Source organism: Canis lupus, chromosome 21 (assembly GCF_003254725.2).
Source record: "Canis lupus dingo isolate Sandy chromosome 21, ASM325472v2, whole genome shotgun sequence".
NCBI lineage: Eukaryota > Metazoa > Chordata > Mammalia > Carnivora > Canidae > Canis > Canis lupus.
This window is the reverse complement of record NC_064263.1, coordinates 26,566,090-26,573,248: the sequence shown is the minus strand read 5'-3', so window position 1 is coordinate 26,573,248 and position 7,159 is coordinate 26,566,090. Positions and strand designations below refer to the sequence as shown.

Below are 7,159 nucleotides of genomic sequence, written 5' to 3'. Positions count from 1 at the left end.
GTCACGACTCGCCCCAGCCAATCGCGGCAGAGGGGGCGGGACTCCCTGTCCCTCCCACCGTCCCTCCCCTTTCCCCCCCGTAACTCCTCCCGTTCCTCCTCTTCCCCCTCGCTCCTTCTCCCGAAGACCGCCCTCACGTTCGGTTTCAAAAGACCAGTTGCCCAATGAGTCGCAGGGCGGGCCTAGAGTGGCGGGGGCGTCTGCCAATGCGCAGGCAGCGAGGGCGGAGCGCCCGGGGCGAGCCTGTGACGGTAGGCGGCGTGTGACGCAGTCGGGCCCTCTGCGCGCTGCGCCCGAAGCGGCGGTCGGTGGCGGCGGTGGTATCGGCGGCGACGGTTTCGTGGCGGCCGCGCGCTGCTCCCCGAGCGGCGGGTGGCGGACGGGCCTAGGCCTTCACTCCTGACACTTCCCTTCCCCCACCGCACCGCGGTAAGTGGAGAGCCCGGGCGGTGGCGGCCCCGGACCGACAGGCTCCTCCTCCCCTCTGGGCGGGCGGGTGCGCGGGGCGTCCCAGGCCCTCCGCGCCGAAGTCTCGCGCCCGGGCGCGCACCTTCTGCCCCGAGGGAGGGGGCGGGGCCCGCGACCCCGCGGCCCCGCGGCCCCGAGGCCCCGAGGCCCCGAGGCCCGGCTCTGCGGGCGCTGGGAGGGGACCGAGGTCCGGGGAGCCAGGGCCCCGGGGTCTCCCGTGGCAGCCTGCGCTCGGGGAGCGTCCATGTATCTGGTGGTACTCATTCATTTGCCTGGCGGTGATTAGGTGGGCGGGCCCTTTGCGGGGGCCGCGTCTTAGGACCCTGAATAGGATCTCCCCAGCGCTTGCTTGGTTGACGGTCGTTCGGGACGGGCTTTAATTTGCCTTGACGTCTCCACGGGGGAGATGTGCAGCCCGGCGTTTCGGATGGGTGGGTCGGGAGTTTGCTAAGCTTTTTAACACAAGATCTGAGAATTAAGATCGATCTAGTGGAGTAAAAGGTTATTTTCTGCCCTCCCACGTGTTTCGTGTAAAGCTAGAGGAGGAGAAAGGTGGGATTTCTGGATTACTGTAGCTTTGGGGAACCTTAGAAATTAAGCCAATCCCCCTATCGTACATCACGTGCGAGTTTTATAGGTGGAGGAACTGAGGTCCAAAGAAGGGACAGGATTAGGATTAGCCTGTACCAGATCCACCTCAGTCTAGAAATTTTTCTACTGTATCACTCTCCCTGGGTGTTCCATCCTCCTATTATTGAAGGTTCAATTTGGAACCTTTGGGGGGAGGGGGGGGGGGCTTCGGTATTTAGAAGCAGCCTTCAACAGCGTTTCTGCGTGGTTACCAGTTCTGTTCGTGTTAAGGCAGAAACTTCATCTGCGGGACCCTAACCTAAACCATGAGAATTAAAAAGTTGGGTAAGGAATGTCGGTGATGTAAATGTATTGGAAACAAATGGATAAGACTCCCATGTCTGGCTAATTTCCTATTCCAAATCTGAAATTATTTGTGTCAGCTGCTGGGGACTCAGGAGACAGAATCCACTTAGTGACTCATAAGAGTTTTGGAATAGAAAGCAGAAAATACAGACAAGACTTAGATAGGCAGCGGTAATTTTGTAGTTCTTGTACCTTGGAATTTATGGCTCCTTCCTGACAGAATTCAAAGTATTGTAGTGGGAAAAGGTGAGGAAATGAAACCTCTCTTTGGAAGCAGAAACTAACTGGAAGAAAAGAGCAGTGATCATCCCCTGTGACGACAGTCTTAGAAATTCAGCTTGTTAACTGGGAGACAGATGATCTATTCACTTGATGGAAGAAGTTAGGAGATTTAAAAAACAAAACCAGAACTGGGACAATTTGCAGATACTGGGAAATACTTTGACAGAAAAAAAAAATTTTTTTTTTTTGACTCTTCATTAAGATTTGAGGAAATTGAGTTAAAAGTTGCCACTTTGGTCTGTTCACACTGGTCATATCACATGTTCTTGTTTAGATGACAAAGCAAAAACTGAAAACTAGTGTGTAAGAGCAGAAGAGAACGGTAGTCTAAACACAGAAATGTGAAGAGTATATTTTCTGTGACATTTTCTCAGTTCAAGCATCACCCTCTTCTGGGAAGCCTTTCCTGGCATTCTGTCTCCAGCAAGCTTCCATAACACTTATTTGATACTTCTATTTATAGCACACATCATTTTGTATTTTAGCTGTTTATCTTATTAGACTGTGGTAAAATATTTTTATCTTTTTAAAAAAATTATTTATTTATTTTAGAGAGGTGGAAAGAGAGAGAGAGGGAGAGGGAGAATCCAAGCAGACTCCCTGCTGGTGTGGAGCCTGACTTGGGGCTCAAGCTCACAAACCTGAAATAATGACCTGAGCGAAATCAAGAGTTAGATGCTTAACTAAGTCACCCAGGCACCCATTTCTTCTCTTTGTATTCAGATTGCTTGCCACCTAATAGGCGTTCAGTGTTTACTTGAAGGGATAAATAGGGAGCAGGGAGCAGCTAAACCTAAAAATTGTCTATTAAAAGACTGATTATATGTGTGTTCCTGAAATATGGGGCCTAGATAAGAGGACTTACACCGTTCATATGTTTCGTGGTACTTTGGTACCTGACTTTATTCATGTCTCTACTAGTTCCTAGATAGTTGAAATCAAGCTTTTAGGGAACCAAATTAACAGCTCGGAAGAAATTGAGTATATTATTTTATTGTGATATTTTTATTGTAGTAATTAACCTAGGAAGTAAGGGTTACTACTAATGTTTAATTTCCAACAGAGTGCACATCTGTGATTATGCAGTTTGTTGAAAGGTTAGGGGCGGTCTAAGACATTTTTGGAGATTTAACAATATAGATATTAGAGTTAAGGTACCTAAACATTGTTTCTTAAGAATTTGGTGCGTTTCTTTTGGTTAGGAATTGAACCTAAGTATTTGGCATAGCATGTCTCTACAGAAGATTTTTCAGCCTCTGCACTGTTATCATTTTGGGGCAGGTAATTCCTTTTGTCTCAAAGCTATGTTTTGTATTGTAGGGTGTTTAGCAGCATTCCCCACCTTTACCCATTAAATATCCATAACACCTCCTCCCGGAGTTGTAATAATTTGGAAGGTCTCCAAACATTGTCAGATGTCCACCAGGAGGCAGAATTGCCCTGATTGAGAGATGACTGCTTTTGAGAAAACATTGCCTACCAATCTTTCATTAAATCATACCTTTATCTTGCCTGGTGTATGCTTGTCAAGTCAGCTAATAAATTGTGTCTTGTTAAAGTGTCCTTGAAAAACCCTTAAATTGTAAAAATCTGATATCAGGAAGCTGAAAAGCTGAGAGTCGCTTTCTTTATTTCTGGTAGCCTCCCTTTCTCTGTGATAGAAATCAAGGTTTTGTTTGAAAGGGGATAGGCCATTGGGAAAATCAAGCAATATCTATTTCTCTTTTCGTGGAAGAGGGCAAAAAGAGCTTGTAGTTGAATTGATGTAGTTAAATGTGGTGCTGTGAGATTCCATTATCTTTCCATTTCACTGAGACAGTTGATGTCATATGAATATGCATTGATCGGAAGTCTTGTCCCATTGTACTGTCACTGAGAATTGTCATATTGAAGAGTTTGTACTTAATATAAACTGTAATTCAGTTTGTACATAATTGGAATTTTGTAGTAGAGAAATAAAAATTATTAAGATATAGCTCTAATTAGCTAAGTCTAATACTAAGCCTGTGGGTTATAGGGTAAATTGGAAGATGTGAAACGAGTCCAGCAGATGAATTAGAGGGAGGCTATAGCAACAGTCTAGTATAGCAGTTCTCAACATTTGAAGTTTTGGGATTGCTTTATACTTTTAAAAATTATTGAAGATTCCAGACAGCTTTTGTTTTTTTTTGTTTTGTTTTGTTTTTATTTTTTTCTTTAAAAAAAATTTTTTTTTTTTTATTTATGATAATCACACACAGAGAGAGAGGCAGAGACATAGGCAGAGGGAGAAGCAGGCTCCATGCACCAGGAGCCCGACGTGGGATTTGATCCCGGGTCTCCAGGATCACGCCCTGGGCCAAAGGCAGGCGCTAAACCGCTGCGCCACCCAGGGATCCCAACAGCTTTTGTTAAATGGGTTATATCTACTCATATTTACTATACTAGAGATTAAAGTTTTAAAGATTCATTGACTTAAAAAAATAAACTCATTTGTTAATGTAACAATTTTATGAAAAATTACTAAAAAAATTTTAGTGACAAGGCTGGTGGTGTTCTACTTGTTTGTAAATCTCTCTGATGTCTGGCTTATGAGAAGACCACTGGATTTGCAGATCTTTTGCATTCAGACAGGTGGTAAGTTGTTTTGGTTGAAGTATGTGAAGAAAATCCAGTTTCATACAGATGAGTAGATGGAAAAGAGGAATGTTTCAGCAACTTTTTCAAATAATTATAGATATTACCCTTGGACACTATAAATTATTCTAAAGATTTGTTGCAATATGGAATCTGAAGCCATATTATTGATTTTAGTACACCATTATATTAAAATTCATTGGTTTGTCTTGCACTTTTTTTTTTTTTAAGATTTTATTTATTAATGAGAGACAGAGAGAGGGCAGAGACACAGGCAGAGAGAGAAGCAGGCTCCATGCAGGGAGCCCCATGTGGAACTCAATCCCGCGACTCCAGGATCACACCCTGAGCTGAAGGCAGGAACTCAACTGCTGAGCCACCCAGGCATCCCTGTCTTGCACTTTGTTTTTTTTTTTTTTTTTCCTGTCTTGCACTTTGAATGGATATTTACTCATGCATGATTTTATGATATCATACATTGGTTATTTAGAAATTATTAGTTCACTGGGTTATGTAGTTCTTTGAAATGTTGACAAATTATACAGTTAACATTTCCACCCGTCTTAAGATTTGGGAAGTTGACAAGCTCGTAGTAGCAGACACAATTCTAATTTTCAAATCTGAATAAACTATAGTTTGTCATTTATCCTCTAAAGTAAAAATGTTCCATGAAAAAAATCAGCTGGTTCAGCTTTCTACTAGGGTAATCACAAGGTGTTTTTCTTTGAGATAGCCCTTGTATTTCCATATACAGAAGTGCTTTTGAGTATTTCCCATTTCATTTCAAAGAATAATCACAGAATATTTTTAAAAAATGTGTACTGAAATGTCAGGAATACAGTCGGTAATTTTTACTGCTTCATCAAAGACATTCAAGTGAAGGTATATTTTTGCGTATGCTGTGTGTGGCAGTGAAGAATTCAGTGACTGTTTTACAGTTTCGGTCATTGTCCTGATTCATACTCCGGCTCCAGCAGTTTTATACACAATTGCTTTTGCACTCCAGTGCTGAGGTTAGTACAGCTTTAATAAAAAAAGGTAAATAATGTCTTAGTATTATTATGAAAATAGTTTTGACTTCATGGACACCCTGGAAGAGGTCTCAAGGACTTTTAGGGGCCTTCAGGCCTCGCTTTCAGAATCTCTGATCTAGAAAGGACAATGATTTTTCACATTAGTTTGTACAGCTCTAAGCTTTGAAAGCGTTCAGCTAGTAGTTTTCTACTACACCTGTTCCTCTTTACTTCAGCCAGAGCAGCTTCTGCTTATGTCTGTTTTATGTATTTGGTTCCATGACTAAAAATATTTGAAAACCACTAATCAAGGGAAGAAAGAATTGGCTGAATTAGGACTCTTTGTTCAGGAAAGAAACAATTCATCCTTCATGAATGCATGTTGTACTCATCACTTCAAACCTTAGTTGCTTCCACGTGCTCATTTAACATAGAGACTTCTGGTATCTAGACATCTTACCTTTCTTGGTGGTTTAAGCTTCTTAAGAAATAGGTAAATGGATTTGTAGATTAAAGGTGACCTGTTGGGAATGAGACAAGGGGAGTGAGAAACGCGGAAGAAGATGAATGATCAGAGTGACCTCAGTGTGTGTGTGGAGGGGTGTGTGTTTTTGTTTACAGTGGTATTTTATTTTTGTATTAAATGGTCAGTAGAAGACATTGAAGTATCAGGAAATAATCTTATGTATGGTGTTCTAGCTATATTTTGTGCAGTCAAGGCCTAGAGTGAGGGGAAATTAATTTACATTTTTCTAACTAAAAATATTGTAAAAATATTTGTTGAAAAGCTAAACAAAAACCTGCTTTTGGATGTAGAAATTACTTTAAAAAATTAAAAATCTTGAAAAAAAAAAACCAACCCACTTTTGAGGAGCTCTAGTTTGAGGCATTTTTGTCCTTCATTGTAGGTGGGATAATCCCTATTGTTCAATTGTAAATGTAGAGGTCTAAGAAGTTGAATATGTGACTAGTACAGCTACACAGTAGCAAATGGCAGAGTTTTTAAAATTCATTTTTAACTTTTTGAGTTAATTTTAGATTTACAGAGAATTGGAAGTGGTGGAGAGTTTTAAATACAGATTTGTCTTACTGGGAAATCTGATGTACTCCTTCCACTAGTTCTGTCAAATGAAGGTTATGTTAAGGGGATGAAAATGTTACTCAGCATCGTGAGGAAAGAAGCTCTATTAGATAATAAAGATTGTTTTTTAGTATATGTGCTGCTGAAGCAAGCACAATATAGATTGTTTTTAATTAATTTACACCCTAATGGAAGAAATTGAGCAAAATCCAGATGCTTTTTACTAGAGTAGTAAGTAAACAGCTCATACACTCAAGTGGCAGGTATGACAACATATTGCATAACTAAAAGCAGCTGGGAGGCATTAGTTTACGTAATTGGGTTTGCAAAGGGGGAGGGGAAGAGGGTGTGTTTTTATACTGATAAGAGTCTGAAGGGTCTGATCTGGGACAGTCTTTGTGAAATAGGTGAGGCTTGAACAGCAGTTTTTATTTTTTATTTTTATTTTTTTTTATTTTTAAGTAATCTCTGCACCCAGTGTGAGAGGTTCGAACTCACAACCCCGAGATCAAGAATCACACGCTCTACCCACTGAGTCAGGCACCTTAGCAATGTTTATTTATTATTATTTTTTTTAAGATTTTATTTTTTGATGTAATCGGTATACCCACCTTGGGGCTTGAATACAACCCCAAAATCCAAGAGTCACACACTCCACTGACTAAGCCAGCCAGGTGTACCTGAACAGCAATTTTTAGAAAGAAAAACTGGACATAGTTTTTAGAGAGAAAAATGAATGTTTTAACAAAGGGAATTGCTTGAT

The 7,159-nt window shown here is 41.3% G+C and overlaps 1 protein-coding gene across 5 annotated transcripts in view; it reads left to right on the top strand.

The window, feature by feature from the left end:
• Window positions 1-59: 59 nt before the first annotated feature.
• NUP98 (nucleoporin 98 and 96 precursor) overlaps window positions 60-7,159 on the top strand; it is a 118,431-nt gene continuing 111,331 nt past the window's right edge. For 2 of the 5 annotated variants that reach the window (XM_035703983.2, XM_035703982.2), the window contains exon 1: window positions 64-429. The gene's annotated coding sequence lies outside the window, so the exon portion shown is untranslated. Of the gene's footprint in view, window positions 430-1,363; window positions 1,384-7,159 lie in introns of those variants that run through there. The other 3 variants (XM_035703980.2, XM_049098920.1, XM_035703981.2) reach the window with 3 other exon arrangements.